The sequence below is a fragment of the Pristiophorus japonicus genome, chromosome 3 (genome assembly GCF_044704955.1).
Source record: "Pristiophorus japonicus isolate sPriJap1 chromosome 3, sPriJap1.hap1, whole genome shotgun sequence".
Lineage (NCBI taxonomy): Eukaryota > Metazoa > Chordata > Chondrichthyes > Pristiophoridae > Pristiophorus > Pristiophorus japonicus.
In genome coordinates this window covers 143,156,410-143,177,534 of record NC_091979.1, presented here as the reverse complement: position 1 = coordinate 143,177,534, position 21,125 = coordinate 143,156,410, and the positions used below count along the sequence as shown (strand labels likewise).

Genomic DNA, 21,125 nt, shown 5'->3' with positions numbered 1-21,125 from the left:
AGCATTGTTGAAAACACCTTCCATCAGTTTGCTGAATATTGGGAATAGGCTGATAGGGCAATAATTAGTCGGATGGATTTGTACTGCTTTTGACAGACAGAATATACTTAGGCAATTTTCTACATTGCTGAGTAGATTCCAGTGATGTAGTTTTACTGGAACAGCTTAGTTAAGGCCACAGCCAGTTCTAGAGCATAGATCTTCAGTACTACAACCGAGATGTTGTCAGGGCCCGTAGTGTGTCCAGTGCATTCAGTCATTCCATGATGTCACATGGAGTGCACTGAATTGGCTGATGTCTATGATGGTGGGGACCTCAGGAGGAGAAAGAGATGGATCATCCACTCAGCTCTTCTGGCTGAAGATGGTTACAAACACTTTAGTCTTGTCTTTTCTACTCACCTGCTGGGCTCCGCCATCATTCACTGAGCCTCCTCCTCCTGTTAGTTGCTTAATTGTGTACCAATATTCATGACTGAATATGGCAGGGTTGCAGAGCATTTACCCGATCCATTGGATGTGGGATCACTTAACTCTGTCTATAGCATGCTCCTTTTTGCTGTTTAGCATGCATGCAGTCCTATGTTGTAGCTTCATCAGGTTGGCATCTCATTTTCAGATATGCCTGATACAGCTCCTGGCATGCTCTTCTACATTCCTCATTGAACCAGGCTTGGCCATTTGACTGAATAGTGATGGAGGAGTGAAGGATATGCCAGACCATGAGGTTACAGATTGTGGTCATGTACAATTCTGTTGCTGCCTCATGCCTACCCAGTTGTTAACTGCTAGATCTGTTCTTAATCTATCCCATTTAGCACGATGGTAGTGCCACACAACAGAATGGAGGGTGTGCTCAGTGTGAAAATAGGACTTGGTCTCCACAAGTACTGTGAGGTGATCACTCCTACCAATGTTGTCATGGATCAGCGACAGGTAGACTGGTAAGGACAACGTCAATGAGGTTTGTTCCCTTGTATTGGTTTTCTTACCACCTACCGCAAAACCAGAGGGCATGATCTAAGAATAAGGGGGCCGCCCATTTAAAACTGAGATGAGGAGGAATTTCTTATCTCAGAGGGTTGTAAATCTGTGGAATTCGCTGCCTCAGAGAGATGTGGAAGCTGGGACATTGAATAAATTTAAGCGAGAAATAGACAGTTTCTTAAATGATAAGGGAATAAGGGGCTATGGGGAGCGGGTGGGGAAGTGGAGCTGAGTCCATGATCAGATCAGCCATGATCTTATTGAATGGCGGAGTAGGCTTGAGGGGCTGCATGGCCTACTCCTGTTCCTATTTCTTATGTTCTTATGTAAACACAGTCTGGCAGCTATATACTTGTCCTGCTCGGTCAGTGGTGGTACTACCAAGCCACTCATGGCGATGAACACTAAGGTCCTCCACTCAGAAAACATTGATATCCTCAGTGCATTCTCCAAGTGGTGTTCAACATGGAGGCGTACCGATTTATCGGCTGAGGAAGGGCACTCGGTGGTAATCAGCAAGAGGTCTCCTTGTCCATGTTTGACCTGAAGTCATAACGCTGCATGGGATCCAGAGCCAATGTTAAGATCCCCCCGGGCCACTCCCCCTGACAGTCTACCCATCTCTGCTGGTGGGACAGGACATAGTCAGGGATGGTGATGGAGGAATGTGGAATGTTGGTTGATAGGTATGATTCTGTGCTTATGACTATGTCAGCCAGTTGCTTGAACCTCCCCCAACTATGACACCAATCCCCAGATGTTAATGAGGAGGCCTTTGCAAGGTTGACTGGGCTGGATCTGCCTTATCATGTCCTGATTCAATGCCTACATTGGTGTGAGGGTGGAGTCACATATAAAAGCATATCAGGTTTTCTTCCCTAAAGGACAATAGAGTTTGAGATTTGAGAGGGCCAGTTGAGATGTTTACAATAATCCAAGAGCTTCATCGTCTGGTACCATTTTTTTCAAATTCTCAAACTGCCATAATGAGATTTGAAATCACATTCTTGGGATTAGTAGTCTGAGCCTCTGGATTACTAGTCCAGTAACATAACCACTATAATACTGTACCCCCTAAAATGCCACTAAAAACATGATAGTTCAGTAAATAGTAAAGTAATAATAATAGTACAGCAGTAGTAAAAACATGAGAGTGCTCCCTGATGGTTCGGTGAGTTTATCAGTAAATGGATAAACTCACTCTTTTTTGTAATGGAGAGACCAGAACGGTGCACATTATTCATTTAATTGATCCCTGCTTGTTTTCTTACAATCAGCCTGGCTACATAGGTATTTACTTGGCCGCCCTGAGGCACCACACACGATACAACACAATGAAGGAGTGAAGTCGATTGTAAAACGGTTTTGTTTAAGTTTGTTGCTTTCCTGACCAGTACTGACCTTGAACGCGGTACAGGCATTACAATTGGCCTCAGCAACTCTGTGTTCAGGAGGAGAAATTAGCCAGGATTCCTCGCTTCTGATCACTGGGACCAATGTTCTGGCAGGAAGGTTCACTAGTGTGGTTGGGGAGGATTTAAACTAAATTGGCAAGGGGGTGGGCACCAGCATATAGAAGTAGAAAAGAGCAATAGGGTGCACAGAGTGTTGGATAGTACTAGAGAAAGATGTAGTGCCATATTAGATAGGAACAGACTAAGAAGGACTACGAGGAATATAAAGACAGGGTTAGAATGCATGTATGCAAACGCACAAAGTGTGGCGAATAAGGTTGGTGAGCTACAAGCACAATTAGCCGTGTGGGAATATGATGTAGTGGCAATAACGGAAACATGGCTTAAAAATGGTGAGGACTGGGTGCTTAATATTCATGGATACAAAGTGTTCAGAAAAGATAGGGAAGAAAAAAAAGGCAGGTGGGGTAGCAGTACTGATTAGGGAAGACATCGTAGTGTTGGAAAGAGAGGCGGCAAGGACATAATCCATTTGGTTAGAGTTGAGAAGCAAAAAGGGCATGATCATGCTATTGGGTGTACAGTATTTTATATACTTCCAAATAGTGAGATATAGAGGTGCAAATCTACTGGAAAATCACAGAGATGCGCAAGAACTATAGAGAGGTGATATTGGCGGACTTTAATTACCCAAATATTGATTGGGATAATGTTAGAGTAAAGGGAAAGGAGGGGGAGAAATTTCTGAAATGTGTTCAGGAGAACTTCCTTGACCAGTATGTTCTTGGCCTAACTAGGAACTAGGCATTGCTGATCTGGTGCTGAGGAATGAGGTGGGACAATTGGACCAAGTGTCTGTGGGAGAATATTGACAGGAAAAACTGTAACTATTAGGGACAAAGAAGGTGACAAGAGCTAATAGACCGCAAGCACAGAGCATTTCTGAACCCTAAGCAACAACCCAACTCGGGAGCAGCAAAGCAGCATTACAGGCGGCTCAAGGCTGAGGTCTAACAAAAAACCCGGGACCTAAAGAACAGGTGGTGGATGAAGAAGGTACAGGAGATACAGCAGCTGGCCGACAGCCATGATGTGCGAGGATTCTTCATCGCAGTCAAGGCCACCTACGGTCCAAACTCCGAAGGCCCAACCCCACTGCTGGCCAAGAACGGGGAAATACTCATCAAGGACACCGAGGCAATCAGGGCCCGCTGGAAGGAGCACTTCGAAGATCTCCTCAATCGAGACTCTGCCTTTGACACGAGTGTTCTCGACTCCATCCCGCAGCATGCTACTCGCCAGCTCCTCAGTAAAATCCCAACACTGCGCGAGGTAGGAAAAGCCATAAGACAGCTTAAGAACAACAAGGCTTCGGGAGCGGATGGAATCCCTGCTGAGGCACGAAAGTATGGCGGAGAGGCACTGTTGGCGCGGATACATGACCTCATCTCTCTCATCTGGAGGGATGAGAGCATGCTGGGAGATCTCACAGATGCAGTGATCGTGACCATCTTTAAAAAAGGGGACGTCCGACTGCGGCAACTACAGGGGAATCTCCCTGTTATCAGCCACTGGGAAAGTTGTCGCTAGAGTTCTCCTCAACCGTCTTCTCCCTGTGACCGAGGAGCTCCTTCCGGAATCACAATGCGGATTTCATCCCCTACGGGGCACAACAGACATGATCTTTGCAGCGCGACAGCTGCAGGAAAAATGCAGGGAACAGCACCAGCCCTTATATATGGCCTTCTTCGACCTTACAAAGGCCTTTGACACTGTCAAACGCGAAGGTCTATGGAGCGTCCTTCGTTTCGGATGCCCCCAAAAGTTCGTCAACATCCTCTGCCTGCTCCACAACAACATGCAGGCCGTGATCCTTACCAATGGATCCATTACAGACCCAATCCACGTCCGGACCGGGGTCAGACAGGGCTGCGTCATCGCCCCAACCCTCTTCTCAATCTTCCTCGCTGCCATGCTCCACCTCACAGTCAACAAGCTCCCCCGCTGGAATGGAACTAAACTACAGAACCAGTGGGAAGCTGTTCAACCTTCGTCGTCTCCAGGCCAGGTCCAAGACCACCCTAATCTCTGTCGTCGAACTACAGTACACGGACGACGCCTGCGTCTGCACACATACAGAGACTAAACTCCAGGACATAGTCGGCATATTTACTGAGGTGTACGAAAGCATGGGCCTTATGCTAAACATCCGTAAGACAAAAGTCCTCACCAGCCTGTTCTTGCCGCACAGCACTGCCCCCCAATCATCAAGCTTCACGATGTGGCCCTGGACAACGTGGACCATTTCCCATACCTCTGGAGCTTCTTATCAACAAGATCAGACATTGATGACAAGATTCAACACCGCCTCCAGTGCGCCAGTGCAACCTTCGGCCACCTGAGGAAAAGAGTGTTCGACGTCCAGACCCTCAAATCTACCACCAAGCTCATGGTCTACAGGGCTGTAGTAATACCCGCCCTCCTGTATGGCTTAGAGATAGGGACCATGTACAGTAGACACCACAAGTTGCTGGAGAAATATCACCAACGATGTCTCCGCAAGATCCTACAAATCCCCTGGGAGGACAAACGCACCAACATTAGCGTCCTCGACCAGGCCAACATCCCCAGCATTGAAGCACTGACCGCACTTGATCAGCTCCGCTGGGCAGGCCACATCGTTCGCATGCCAGACACGAGACTCCCAAAGCAAGCGCTCTACTCGGAACTCCTTCATGGCAAACGAGCCAAAGGTGGACAGAGGAAACGTTACAAGGACACCCTCAAAGCCTTCCTGATAAAGTGCAACATCCCCACCGACACCTGGGAGTCCCTGGCCAAAGACCGTCCTAAGTGGAGGAAGTGCATCCGGGAGGGCGCTGAGCACCTCGAGTCTCATTGCCAAGAGCATGCAGAAATCAAATGCAGGCAGTGGAAAGAGCATTCGGAAAACCTGTCCCACCCACCCTTTCCCTCAACGGTTATCTATCCCACCTGTGACAGGGACTGTTCAGCCACCTAAGGACTCATTCTAAGAGTGGGAGCATGTCTTCCTCGATTCCGAGGAACTGCCGATGATGATGATATGCTTAGAGGCACAGGGCAAAGCCAGAATACTCAATGAGTACTTTGTATCAGTGTTTATTAAGGAAGAGGATGCTGAAAAAAATTAGTAGAAGCAGAGATGGTAGAGGTAATGGATGGGGTGAAAATGGATAGGCAGGATGTACTGAAAAGGCTGTCTATGCTTTAGAGTGGATAAGTCACCTGGTCCGGGTGGCTTCCATCCCAGCTTGCTAAGGGAAGCGAGGGTGGAGATCGTGGAATAGCTTGTCATAATATTCCAATCTTCCCTAGATGCAGGAGGTGTGCCAGAGGATTGGAAAGTGTCAAATGTGACACCCTTGTTCAAGAAAGGATGTAAGGACTTTCCTAGTAACCACAGGCTGGTCAGTTTAACCTCAGTGGGCAAGGTTTTAGATACAATAATCAGGGAAAAAATTAACAGGCACTTGGAGGGGTTTAAGTTAATTAAGGAGAGCCAGCACTGATTTGTAAAAGGTAAATCGTGTTTGACTAATCTATTTGAATTTTTTGTGAACAGAGATGTTTGATGAAGGAAATGCAATGGATGTTGTCAATATGGATTTTAGGGAAGCATTTGACAAAGTGTCACATAAAAGGCTGGTTAACAAAATTGAGGCTCATGGAATAGGAGGGTCAGCTTGGTTAAGAAATTGACTTAAGGACAGAAAACAGCGAGTTGTGGTGAATGGTTGTTTTGCTAGACTGGCGGATGGTAAATAGTGGTGTTCCCCAGGGGTTAGTGATGCGGAGTGGGAAGGTCGGGTTGGATGAGCGGTGAGAGTTTGTAGCGAGATGCGTTGAATGTTTGTGGCAGAGGAGCTGCGAAAGATTGTGGCGGAGGTGCGGCAAATTAGGGTACGGGGCCCTGAAGAGCCGAAGGTCCAGGGTCAGCACGGGCCTGCCCACACTGCGATATGTGTGCGCACTGATCCGTGCAGCAGAGCAAGTCTCCAGTCGTCCTGGTTAACCCTAGCCACTGGATAAAGGCCTAGCTCTGTCAAGCCTGTGTGGTGGCTGATGTGCAATGGTCATCACACGTTAAAAAAGTTCACGCACAGGCATCTTCCACCCCCTCAATTGGAGTTCAAGACTGGAACATCGGGTCCTTCATTCAAACACCTGTGATCTCGTGGAAGCAAGTCATCACTGCTTATATATATATAAATAAATGATTTGGATATTGGAATACAGAGTAAAATTTCAAAATTTACTGATGATACCAAACTTGGAGGTGTGGCAAATAGTGCAGACAAGTGGCAGATGGAATTTAATACAGAGAAGTGTGAGGTGTGTTGCCTACCACCGCGGTGCCAGGGTAAAGGACATCTCCGGGCTGGAAAATAACTTGGAGTGGGAGGGGGAGGATCCAATTGTCGTGGTACACATAGGTATCAATGACATAGGTTGGACTAAGAAAGAAGTTCTGCTGAGAGAGTTTAAACAGCTAGGGACTAAATTGAAAAGCAGAACCACAAAGATAATAATCTCTGCATTATTACCTGAGCCACGAGCAAATTGGCATAGGGTCAATAGAATCAGGGAGATGAATGCGTGGCTCAGAGGTTGGTGCGGGAGAAGTGGATTTCGATTCGTGGGGCACTGGCACCAATACTCAGGAAAGAGAAAATTGTTCCGTGGGGATGGACTACACCTGAACTATGCTGGGACTAGAGTTCTAGCGAACCGACTAACTAGGGAGGTAGACAGGGTTGTAAACCAAATAAGGGGGTGGGGGGGGGGCGGGGGGAAGGACGGTTGCAGTAGAGAACAATCTAGAATGCTAAAGAGACAAGAAAAGGAAGCAATGCAGGAAAGTGATTGTGGTAAGGATAACCAGATTATGTCAGGAAGGGACAGAGCACACAAACAAAAGAGTGCACTAACAAATAGGGTCCAGGTAAGAAAAAATAGCGAAACGACAATTAGGGCTATAGTACAAAATAATGTTAAGATGTCTCATAATGTTAAAAAGACAAATTTAAAAGAATTGTATCTGAATGCACGAAGCATCTGTAACAAGATAGATGAATTAACAGCGCAAATAGATGTAAATGGATAAGATAGTGTTTCAATTACGGAGACATGGTTGCAGGGTGACCAGGGTTGGGAAATTAATATCCAAGGATATTCTATATTTAGGAAGGACAGGCAAAAGGAAGAGGGGGTGGTATGGCATTGTTAGTGAAGGATGAAATCAGAGCAGTAGTGAGAAAGGATATTGGCTCAAAAAATCAAGATGTAGAATCAGTCTGGGTGGAACTAAGGAGCACCAAGACAAATGAAGGTCCTTTACATTCAGAAACGGGAGAATTTGTAATGGGGAACAAGGAAATGGCAAAACAATTAAATAAATACTTTGGTTCTGTCTTCACGGAAGAGGACACAAATAACGTCCAAGAAATGCAAGGCAACCAAGGATCTAGTGAGCAAGAGGAATGAAAGGAAATGATTATTAGTAAGAAAATAGTGCTGGAGAAACTAATGGGACTGAAGGCAGATAAATCCCCAGGGCCTGATGATCTGCATCCCAGAGTACTAAAAGAGGTAGCCATGGCAATAGTAGCGGCATTAATCTTCTAAAATTCTATAGATTATGGAACAGTTCCTGCAGATCGGAGGGTGGCAAATGTAACTCCACTATTTAAAAAAGGAGGCCGAGAGAAAACGGAGAACTACAGAACGGTTAGCCTGACATCAGTCGTAGGGAAAATGCTGGAGTCTATTATAAAGGATGTGATAACGGCACAGTTAGATAATATTAACGGGCTTAAACAAAGTCAACATGGATTTATGAAAGGAAAGTCATGTTTGACAAACCTACTGGAATTTTTTGAGGATGTAACTGATAGACTAGATAAGGGAGAACCAGTGGATGTAGTGTATTTGGATTTTCAGAAGGCCTTTGATAAAGTCCCACATAAGAGGTTAGTGTACAAAATTAAAGCACATAGAATTGGAGGTAATGTATTGGCACGGATTGAAAATTGGTTAACTGACAGGAAACAGAGAGTAGGAATAAACGGGTCTTATACAGGGCCTCGGTGAGACCGCACCTGGAGTATTGTGTGCAGTTTTGGTCTCCTTACCTAAGAAAGGTATTTGCCATAGAGGGGGTTGAGCACGTTGTTAAGAGCCTTTGCACATGTTGCTACATAACATGTTGACGACTGGGTTTGGGGCAAATCTCAAGACATAGCCTTTGAGAAGGTCAGGAACCTGCTATGTTCAATTAAGTTACTTGTACACTATGACCCATGTAAACATTTAGTGCTAGCTTGTGATGCCTCATCGTACGGTGTCGGCTGTGTGTTATAGCAAGCCAATGTATCGGGCAACCTCCAACCGGTTGTATACGCATCTAGAAGTCTGTCTAAGGCTGAGAGAGCCTATAGTATGGTCGAGAAAGAGGCGTTAGCATGTGTATATGCCGTTAAGAAAATGCACCAATACCTATTTGGACTTCGGTTGAGCTTGAAACTGACCACAAGCCGCTCATTTTGCTATTTTCAGAAAGCAAAGATATAAACCCCAATGCTTCGTCCCGCATCCAAAGATGGGCACTAACATTATCCACCTATGACTATGTTATCCGCCACAGACCAGGTACTGAAAACTGTGCCGATGCTCTCAGCCGGCTATCATTACCCACCACTGGGGTTGAAATGGCACAGCCCGCAGACTTGCTACTGGTCATGGATGCTTTTGAGAGTGAGGGGTCACCCGTCACAGCTCGCCAGATCAGGACCTGGACCAGCCAGAATCCTATGCTATCATTCGTAAAGAGTTGCGTCCTAAATGGGAACTGGTCGGCAGTTCCCAGGGAAATGCAAGATGAAATTAAGCCGTTTCACCGATGCCAAAATGAAATGTCCATCCAATTGGATTGTCTCTTATGGGGTAATTGCATGGTTTTGCCAAAAAAAGGCAGGGAAACGTTTATACGCGACCTACACAGTACCCACCCAGGCATTGTCATGATTAAGGCAATTGCCAGGTCGCATGTTTGATGGCCTGGCATTGACTCGTACTTGGAGTCATGCGTGCATCAGTGCAACACTTGCTCGCAACTGAGCGATGCACCAAGAGAGGCTCCACTGAGTCTTTGTATAATGGCCCTCCAAACCACGGTCCAGGATCCAAGTAGATTTTGCCGGCCCTTTTCTAGGAAAGTTGTTTTTAGTAGTAGTGAACGCTTACTCCAAATGAATTGAATGCGTAATCATGTCACCCAGCACGTCCACAGCCACCATTGAAAGCCTCCGGGCCATGTTCGCCACCCATGGCTTGCCCGACGTCCTTGTCAGCGACAATGAACCGTGTTTCACCAGCTCGGAATTCAACGAGTTTATGACCCGCAATGGCATCAAGCATGTCAGGTCTGCTCCGTTTAAGCCTGCGTCTAACAGTCAAGCGAAGCGGGCAATCCAAACAATCAAGCAGAGCATGAAACGCATGACCGAAGTGTTATGTCTTGAATAAAGAATCTGACGAGATACTGTAAGCTTAAAGTAATGTGCGACCGTAGTCCTTTATTACAGGTCTCCAGAGTGCCTCTCCAGCCTGTGAGGCCTCCTTACGTACAGGTACTCCCAAGCGATTATGGGATCCCTTGGGACTCCAGGGGATGAGCCCTCTGGTGGTTAAACAAGGTATTTACAGATTTGCATATATAACAGGACGGCTCCCTGCAGACCAGCTTGTCTCGCATTCTGCTCAGTTACCGGACGCGACCCCACTCGCTTACCGGGGTTCCCCCAGCAGAATTGTTAATGAAGAAAGCCTTCAAAACCATGCTCTCCCTAGTCCACCCGGATCTTAATGATCACGTGGAAACCCGGCAACACCGGCAGTACATGTACCACGATCACACGGCTGTTTCACATGGCATTGATGTTAACGGCCCTGTGTTTGTCCTGAATTACGGTCACGGTACCAAGTGGGTTGCTGGCACTGCTTTGGCCAAGGAAGGGAATAGGTTGTTTATAATCAAACTGGTAAATGGCCAATCATACAGAAAGCATTTAGATCAGACCAAATTGCGATTTACTGACAACTAGGAATGACTTGAAGAGGACATCGCCATCGACGATACACCAACACACACCCAACCAACAGTCGACCTCGCTGTCAATCACGACGATGAACCCACCATTCCTGATAGTCCGGTCAGACCAGCCGCGGTGCAGTGCAGCAATGATCCGACCAACTCACACACGCCAGGGTTTGAACTTAGACGATCAACCAGGGAGCGAAGGGCTCCGGATCGCTTCAACTTGTGCCAAAAACTTTGAAGGGGAGTGATGTTATATATGTAACTATGTAATACTTGCCACCAGAGGGCGCGACTGTCGGAGTCCTAATGGTCACCTGCACACATGTGCAGGGCCAGTATAAAAGGTTGCCTGCCATGTTGTTCAGGCACTCTGGATTTGTAATAAAGACTAAGGTCACACTAAGTTTAGCTCACAGTATTCAGCCTCGTGGAGTCCTTGTATACATAGAAACATAGAAACATAGAAAATAGGTGCAGGAGTAGGCCATTCGGCCCTTCTAGCCTGCACCGCCATTCAATGAGTTCATGGCTAATAGAGACAATCAATGATTTCAAAAGGAAATTGGATTGAAACTTGAGGGAAATAAACTTGCAGGGTTATGGGGATAGGGCGGGGGAATGGGACTGACTGGATTGCTCTATAGAGAGCAGGCATGTCTCGATGGGCCAAATGGTCTCCTTCTGTGCCGTAAAGAGTCTATGACTGTCAAGTAATCCCTGCTGGAAATGTGTATGTCAAGCGGCAGGAGTGGGCTGACTTGTGATGACCCTTGAAGTTGAGCATCTTGCTAGCATTCACTGTCAAGCTCACATATAAATAATTGCCTCTATGGCAAAGGATATTACTGTGCGCCAAGGAAGCAGCAAAGAAAATTAACAGTGGGAATAAGGGCGTTGATGTGTCAATTGCGTGTGCTGTTCTTGCGAAAATCAAAAAAATATGTCTCTACTGGCTATTCTCCCACACCGAAGATAAGCACATTTAACATATGTATCGAATAAAAATATAATTTGAGGGCATGCGCAGCACAGTCGAACCACCCAATGTGAGTGGTGGAGCACAGCAGCTTCCCATGTGCAGTGAAGGCGGTTCTTGCCTCCCTGCATTGCAGCAGGGAGAGAGGATATGGAATCCGTGCGAGGGTATACTTCCCAATAACCAGCGGGGAGTGTGGGGGAGAGGGGGAATAAATTGTCTATTGTAGAGAAGTAGATACTCGGATAACACTGAACCAGTCCTGGTCAGAATCTCTGCCCTCTAGGCTCACTCCCCCCGCCCTCCTCTTTGATCTGATTTTTGAGGAGTTTACCTCCTGTTCAGACTCCACCCTCACCAATCCCCAACGCCGAACATCCCAAAATGTACAGTTGAGAAAAAAAAGCCGGTGAAAAGCAAAGCGCGCAATTAAAAAAAAACAGGCGGATGTTCTCAGCGCTATTTTTTCTGCAAATCGCCTTTTACAATAGCAGTTTTCTATCAGGTCTCCAAAATGTTCATTCTGGCATATTAGACCAAGCGATATCAGCACTCGTTTCCTCAGAGGTTCTCGGATCTCCTACCAAACACCCACATGCAAGCTGTCGGGTCACATTACCTTGGCTGGTCGGTGGTGGTCCGTCCAACACCACAACGCTCGGATCTCCGGTGGGACAACAGCTCAGGAGGCCATTCTCTGACCCGGAGCTGGCTGCACAGTCAGTACGAGCATGCAAAAGGCCAGCGGTTGAAATGGCGTGGTCTGCGGAAAGGGGAAAGAGAAGAAGCGATCGATCTCGCTGACAAGCACACTCACGACTATTTCTTGTGATGGATAGGTACTGTCGCTGTCTGAAAGCCATAGGCTGCTCTGCTGCAAGTATCGAGGATCCAGCACAACAAAGCTGCCACCCAGAGGGCGAGTTATGAACACCACCCTCAGTGCACTGCACAGATGATTCACGAATAATCCCCACAAAAATAGCAGCTTCCAATTTTGCTCAACTCATTCCTAAATGCAGTTTTACTAATTACTTTAAAAGTACACTCAATGTGAAATAGAATTCTCCCGAGTCAGTATAAAAAAATTCATTGTGGAGATGTTGATTTATTGCTCAATCCTAGTGGCCATTGAGAAGGTGGTGGTGGGCCTTCTTCTTGAACCACTGCAGTCTGGGTGGTGGAAATACTCCCACAGTGCTATTATGTAAGGAGTTCCACGATTTTGACCCAGTGACAATGAAGGAATGGAGATATATGTCCAATTCAGGATGGCGTGTGTCTTGGAGGGGAACTTGGAGGTGATGGTGTTCCCATGCACCTTCTGCCTGCGACCTTCTAAGTGCTGGCGGTTTCGGGTTTGGGAGGTGCTACCAGTGAAGCCTTGGCGAATTGCTGCAGTGCATCTTGTTGATGGTACACTAAAACAATGCAAAATACTGCAAATTTGAAATAAAAACAGAAAATATAGAAACATAGAAAATAGGTGCAGGAATAGGCCATTCGGCCCTTCGAGCCTGCACTGCTATTCAATAAGATCATGGCTGATCACTCCCTCAGTACCCCTTTCCTACTTTCTCTCCATACCCCTTGATCCCCTTAGCTGTAAGGGCCATCTCTAACTCCCTCTTGAATATATCCAATGAACTGGCATCAACAACTCTCTGCGGCAGGGAATTCCACAGGTTAACAACTCTCTGAGTGAAGAAGTTTCTCCTCATCTCAGTCCCAAATGGCCTACCCCTTATCCTAAGACTATGTCCCCTTGTTCTGGACTTCCCCAACATCGGGAACATTCTTCCCGCATCTAACCTGTCCAGTCCCATCAGAATCTTATACGTTTCTATGAGATCCCCTCTCATCCTTCTAAACTCCAGTGAATAAAGGCCCAGTTGATCCAGTCTCTCCTCATATGACAGTCCAGCCATCCCTGGAATCAGTCTGGTGAACCTTCGCTGCACTCCCTCAATAGCAAGAAAGTCCTTCCTCAGATTAGGAGAACAAAACTGAACACAATATTCCAGGTGAGGCCTCACTAAGGCCCTGCAGTAAGACCTCATTGCTTCTATGCTCAAATTCCCTAGCTATGAAGGCCAACATACCATTTGCCTTCTGTACCTGCATGCCAACTTTCAATGACTGATGAACCATGACACCTAGGTCTCGATGCACCTCCCCTTTTCCTAATCTGCCACCATTCAGATAATATTCTGCCTTCGTGTTTTTGCCCCCAAAATGGATAATCTCACATTTATCCACATTATACTGCATCTGCCATGCATTTGCCCACCACCTAACCTGTCTAAGTCACCCTGCAGCCTCTTAGCATCCTCTTCACAGCTCACACCACCACCCAGCTTAATGTCATCTGCAAACTTGGAGATATTACACTCAATTCCTTCATCTAAATCGTTAATGTATATTGTAAAGAGCTGGGGTCCCAGCACTGAGCCCTGCGGCACTCCACTAGTCACTACCTGCCATTCTGAAAAGGACCCTTTAATCCCGACTCTCTGCTTCCTGTCTGCCAACCAGTTCTCTATCCACGTCATTACATTACCCCCAATACCATGCGCTTTGATTTTGCACACCAATCTCTTGTGCGGGACCTTGTCAAAAACCTTTTGAAAGTCCAAATACACCATGTCCACTGGTTCTCCCTTGTCCACTCTGCTAGTTGCATCCTCAAAAAATTCCAGAAGATTCGTCAAGCATGATTTCCCTTTCATAAATCCATGCTGACTTGGACCGATCCTGTCACTGCTTTCCAAATGCACTGCTATTTCATCCTTAATGATTGATTCCAACATTTTCCCCACTACTGATGTCAGGCTAACCGGTCTATAATTACCCGCTTTCTCTCTCCCTCCTTTTTTAAAAAGTGGCATTACATTAGCTACCCTCCAGTCCATAGGAACTGATCCAGAGTCGATAGACTGTTGGAAAATGATCACCAATGCATCCACTATTTTTAGGGCCACTTCCTTAAGTACTCTGGGATGCAGACGATCAGGCCCCGGGGATTTATCGGCCTTCAATCCCATCAATTTCCCTAACACAATTTCCCGCCTAATAAGGATATCCTTCAGTTCCTCCTTCTCACTAGACCCACTGTCCCCGAGTACATTCGGAAGGTTATTTGTGTCTTCCCTCGTGAAGACAGAACCGAAGTATTTGTTCAATTGGTCTGCCATTTCTTTGTTCCCCATTATAAATTCACCTGAATCCAACTGCAAGCGACCTACATTTGTCTTCACTAATCTTTTTCTCTTCACATATTTATAAGGCTGGAAAGATTCAGCACATCAAGCAGCAAATGTGAAAAGAGAAACAGAGTTAACGTTTCAGGTCAAAGACCTTTCATCAGAACTTTCAACAGCAGTTCTGAGGTCACAGAAAATCATTTATATTATATTATACAAATAAATCAATTCTGTTTTAAATGCTACTCTCTTCCAATCATCCCAATATATGCAATATTGGAACATTTCGGAGACAGATACACAGGATGGTACATTTAGAGGTTCATGTTGTGTATCTGTAAAGCATGCACTCCCATGTTCCGCCACCAGGGAGCGCATCCCCTGAAGTCCCAAGGGATCCCAGCAGGGAGCACTGTATATAAGCCACCCCCTAAAGCCGGTTACTCACTCTGGAGTATCTTAATAAAGACTGAGGTCACTGTTACTTTAACCTCCCTGTGTGCAGTCTCATCTGTGTTAGGAACACAACAAATGGTGACGAGAATACAAATCCAACGCAAAGATGCAGCAAACTGTGGGCATCCTGGAGAAGGTATTGGAGGGTGAGGACTGGGAAGCCGATGTCAAAAGGCTAGACCAGTACTTTGTAGCCAACGAGCTGGACAGAGAAGGAAGCGCTGCAAAAAGGAGAGCGGTCCTCCTCACGTTCTGTGAGGCACCGACCTACAGCCTCATGAAGAATCTTCTGGTTCCGGTGAAACCCACAGATAAGTCGTATGAGGAGCTGTGTACACTGGTTCGGGAGCATCTTAACTCGAGTGAGAGCGTGCTGATGGCGAGGTATCGGTTCTACACGAGCCAGCGATCTGAAGGTCAGGAAGTGGCGAGCTACGTCACTGAGCTAAGGCGACTTGCAGGACAATGTGAGATTGATGGCTATCTGGAGCAAATGCTCAGAGACATTTTTGTACTGGGCATTGGCCATGAGACCATCCTACGAAAACTTTTGACTGTAGAGACACTGACCCTCAGTAAGGCCATTGCGAAAGCACAGGCGTTTATGTCCACCAGTGATAACACCAAACAAATCTCTCAGCACACAAGTGCTAGCAATGTTCATAAATTAACTGGAACTGTGTTTGCGAGCAAAAATGTACAGAACCCACGAGTCTGCAACTGCCAGCAGACCTCAGGTGACCCAGGTCAGCGTCCGCAACAAAGGATGTATGAAAGGCAATTAACACCTTGTTGGCGCTGTGGAGACTTCCATTCAGCCTATACATGCCACTTCAAAGAGTATGTTTGCAAGAGCTGTGGAACAATGCGGCACCTCCACCGAGCTTGCAGACGAGCTGCAAGCTCTGCAAAACCTGCTAACCACCACGTGGCAGCGGAATATTGGTCCATGGTGGATCAAACAATTTCGAGCCTCAGAGCGAGGAGACAGATGCTGAAGTACACGGGTGGCATACATTTTTGACGAAATGTCCACCTATAATGCTAAATGTAAAATTGAATGGCTTACCCGTAGCCATGGAACTGGACACTGGTGCTAGCCAATCCATCATGAGTAAAAAGATGTTTGAGAGACTGTGGTGCAATAAGGCACTCAGACCAGCCCTGAGCCCCATCCACACGAAACTGAGAACGTACACCAAAGAGCTTATCACTGTCCTGGGCATCGTCATGGTCAAGATCACCTATGAGAGGTGCATGAACTGCCACTCTGGGTTGTCCCAGGCGATAGCCCCTCACTGCTTGGAAGGAGCTGGCTGGGCAAAATCCGCTGGAACTGGGATGACACCCGAGCGCTATCACATGTCGATGAGGCCTCTTGTGTCCAGGTTCTTAACAAATTTCCTTCCCTTTTTGAGCCAGGCATTGGAAACTTTTCCGGGCGAAGATGCGGATCCACTTGGTCCCAGAGATACGACCCATTCACCACAAGGCGTGAGCGGTACCTCACATGATGAGGGAGAGAGTGGAAATCGAGCTGGACAGGCTGCAATGCGAGGGCATCATCTCCCAGTGGAATTCAGCGAATGGACCAGCCTGATTGTTCCAGTACTCAAAAGCAATGGCACGGTCAGGATTTGCGGCGATTATAAAGTAACTATTAATCTTTTCTCGCTACAGGACCAATACCCGCTACCTAAGGCAGACAACCTATTTGCAACGCTAGCAGGAGTCTTCGAAGGACCTCACCTGCATCAACACGCACAAGGGACTGTTCATCTACAACAGATGCCCGTTTGGAATTCGGTCGGCTGTAGCGATCTTCCAGAGAAACATGGAGAGCCTACTCAAGTCAGTACCACGCACGATGGTTTTTCAGGATGACATATTGGTCACGGGTCGGGACATCGTCGAGCACTTACAAAACCTGGAGGAGGTCCTTCAGTGACTGGATTGCGTAGGGCTGCGGCTGAAGGGGTCAAAGTGCGTCTTCATGGCAACAGAAGTGGAGTTTTTGCGGAGAAAGATCGCGGCGGACGGTATTCGGCCCACAGACGACAAGACAGAGGCTATCAGGAATGTGCCCAGGCCACAGAACGTCACAGATCTGCGGTCGTTCCTGGGACTCCTCAACTATTTTGGTAACTTCCTACCAGGGTTAAGCACCCTCTTAGAGCCCCTACATGTGTTATTGCGTAAAGGTGAGAACTGGGTATGGGGAAAAAATCAAGTAATTGCTTTTAGGAAAGCCAGAAACATTTTATGCTCCAACAAGCTGCTTGTATTATATAACCCGTGTAAAAGACTCATGCTAGCATGTGATGCGTCGTCGTACGGAGTCGGGTGTGTATTACAACAAGCTAACGTTGCGGGGAAGTTGCAACCTGTTGCCTATGCTTCCAAGCGCTTGTCTAAGGTCGAGAGGGCCTATAGCATGATTGAGAAAGAGGCATTAGCGTGTGTGTTCGGGGTAAAGAAAATGCATCAGTACCTGCTTGGCCTCAAATTTGAGCTGGAAACTGATCACAAGCCCCTCATATCCCTGTTCGCTGAAAACAAGGGGATAAATACTAATGCCTCAGCCCGCATACAAAGGTGGGCACTCGCGCTATCAGCGTATAATTATACCATGCGCCACAGGCCAGGCACCGAGAACTGTGCGGATGCTCTCAGTCGGCTACCATTGCCCACCACGGAGGTGGAAATGGCGCAGCCTGAAAACTTGTTGATGGTGGCGCAGCCCGCAGACTTGTTGATGGTCATGGAAGTGTTTGAAAATGATAAATCACCTGTCACGGCCTGCCAGATTAGGACTTGGACCAGCCAAGATCCTCTGCTGTCCCTAGTAAAAAACTGTGTACTGCATTGGAACTGGGCCAGCATCCCCGTTGAAATGCAAGAGCTAATCAAGCCGTTCCAGTAGCGAAAGGACGAGCTGTCCATTCAGGCAGACTGTCTGTTGTGGGGTAACCGCGTAGTGCTACCCAAAAAGGGCAGGGAGACGTTCAACTTGGATCTCCACAGCACACACCTGGGTATAGTTATGATGAAAGCAACAGCCAGATCCCATGTGTGGTGGTCCGGTATCGACTCTGACTTAGAGTCCTGTGTACGGCAATGCCGCGTGTGTGCTCAGTTGAGCAACGCGCCCAGAGAGGCACCACTAAGCTTATGGTCCTGGCCCTCCAGACCATGGTCGAGGATCCATGTCGACTGTGCGGGCCCGTTTCTCGGTAAAATGTTGCTGGTGGTGGTGGATGCTTTTGAAATAGCATCCACCACCATTGAAAGCCTGAGAGCCAAATTTGCCACCCACGGCCTGCCTGACATACTGGTCAGTGACAATGGGCCATGTTTCACCAGTGCCGAATTTAAAGAATTCATGACCCGCAATGGGATCAAACATGTCACCTCGGCCCCGTTTAAGCCAGCCTCCAATGGGCAAACAGAGCGGGCAGTACAAACAATCAAACAGAGCTTCAAATGAGTTACAGAAGGCTCACTGCAAACCCACCTATTCCGAGTACTGCTCAGCTACCACACGAGACCCCACTCGCTCACAGGGGTGCCCCCGGCTGAGCTACTCATGAAAAGGACACTTAAAACCAGACTCTCGCTGGTTCACCCCAACCTGTATGATCAGGTAGAGAGCAGGCGGCAGCAACAAAATGTAAACGATGGTCGCACCACTGTGTCACGGGAAATTGATCTGAATGACCCTGTGTATGTGCTAAACTATGGACATGGTCCCAAGTGGATCGCGGGCACGGTGATAGCTAAAGAAGGGAGTAGGGTGTTTGTAGTCGAACTAGACAATGGACAAATTTGCAAAAAGCACCTGGACCAAACAAGACTGTGGTTCGCAGACTGCCTTGAACAACCCACAGCAGACCATAACACATACCCAAAGGATCAACGACACCATGCCGGACCAGGAAATCAAACCTATCACGCCCAACAGCCCAGCAAGGCCAGGCTCCCCCAGCAGCCCTGCAGGGCCAACAACAAGCCAGCCCAACGAGGGCACAGCCAACATACCAGGACAGACATTTGTACTGAGGCGGTCCACCAGGGAAAGAAAGGCTCCCGACTGCCTCACCTTGTAAATAGTTTTCACTTTGGGGGGGAGTGATGTTGTGTATCTGTAAAGCTTGCACTCCCATGTTCTGCCATCAGGGAGCGCATCCCCTGAAGTCCTAAGGGATCCCAGCATCCCTTGGGAGCACTGTATATAAGCCGGCCCCTAAGGCCTGTTACTCACTCTGGAGTGTCTTAATAAAGACTGAGGTCACTGTTACTTTCACCTCCCTGTGTGCAGTCTCATCTGTGTTAGGAACACAACAGTTCACTCTATGTCGGTTCATGTTATCCATCTTTACCATTTTACCAATCACCTTTTCTGGTCGCCAGTCTCCCTCATAGTATGTGTTTTAAAGCTGGATTTTGCTGCTCTGCTCATGTCTGACTGCTAATTTGGGGGAATCGACGTTGCATTGCTCTGTTACTGCTGCGTTTTGCCTGAGACCCAATATAGAAATGTTAACTCTGGAAAATTATATCAAATTAATTCGTGAGAATAGGAGACAGGGATACAAATTTAAACTAGTGAAATCGTTCCTGATCTATCACCATTATCTTAATGGAACTCGCTACCATAGGGAGTGGTTGAAGCAAATAGTATCAATGCACTTAAGGCGAGGCCAAATAAGCATATGAAGGAGAAGCGAATTGAGGGTTATGCTGATAGGATTAGATGCGGAAAGACGGAAGGAAGAACGGGTGGAGCATAAACTCTGGCATGGACTGATTGGGCCGAATGACCTGTTTCTGTGCTGTATATCATATGTAATCCTATGATATGTGTTGTAGGAAAATAGCATGATGGAAAGTCAATCAAGAAAGTTGTTAGGGAAATACTGATCTAGTTGCAGAACGCAGACAGGATACTGATCTAATTAACAAACTTCCATTGTCGCTACTTCTGAGGTAACGGCTCAAGAATGTGGAGTCAGGTGGGCAAACAAGGTAAATAAGCTAGACGTACTGAATGGATTAAAAGCAAGCCAAGTACCTTAATCTATTGATAGATACGCAACTATAATATAATCAAGGAGAAAGAATGTGAGCCATGCCCTGGGGACCACCCTCAGGAGCACATGGACAGGGACCAAGAAAGGTATAAGAATATAACCATTTCTGTATTCTGCAGAGTGCACCACATCGAGCGGTCGAGAGAGGATCTCCGTGCATATGCTCGAGACATAAAGACCTGATGTTGAATTAAGACCTACCCGACTCGACTCATTAGAAGAACTAGAGGTGGTCTCGGTTGAAAAGCAACTGAGACAGCGCAAGCGCATTTCACCCGGACGAGGTCAGGTCTCTGAAGTGTTATCTCAACAGATGGCATAGTTGGCAGGATTTTCAAACTGACAACCTGCACGGACAGATCATTGGGGGTAAAGTAGTCATTTTTGAATACTTACCAGAGCCTAAATGAGTGTTCGTTAGGTTTGGATGCACTACGGAAATAGGATAAGAGCGGTCGGGGTAGGCAGTCACTCAGGCAGTAAATGGATGCACTTATATTAAGTCATTATGGTAATGCTGACGTGAATGGGATAACGTGGGCAGATGCAGCAGGAGCGGTGAGATCGGGGTGAAGGAGCAGTGAGAGACTGTGGAGAGATGTGATCGGGGCACAGGGGAGGTGAGAGTTCGGGGTCAGGGGCCCAGGGGCAGCGCGGGCCAACCCACACTGCGATATGTGTGCGCACTAGGTCCATGCAGCAGAGCAGGTCTCCTGTTGTCTTGGGTAATCCTTGCCACTGGACCAAGACCTAGCTCTGTCAAGCCCGTGTGTTGGCTAGTGTGCAATGGCCACCACACGTTAAAAAAATCCACGCACAGGCATCTTCCACCCTTGAGGATGTAGTTCAGGTTCTTCA

At 47.1% G+C, this 21,125-nt stretch overlaps 1 protein-coding gene across 1 annotated transcript in view; it reads right to left on the bottom strand.

Moving 5' to 3' along the window:
• LOC139258891 (inositol polyphosphate 1-phosphatase-like) overlaps window positions 1-12,337 on the bottom strand; it is a 70,014-nt gene extending 57,677 nt beyond the window's left edge. Inside the window, exon 1 of the mRNA XM_070874821.1 lies at window positions 12,138-12,337. The gene's annotated coding sequence lies outside the window, so the exon portion shown is untranslated. The remainder of the gene's footprint in view (window positions 1-12,137) is intronic.
• Window positions 12,338-21,125: the final 8,788 nt, after the last annotated feature.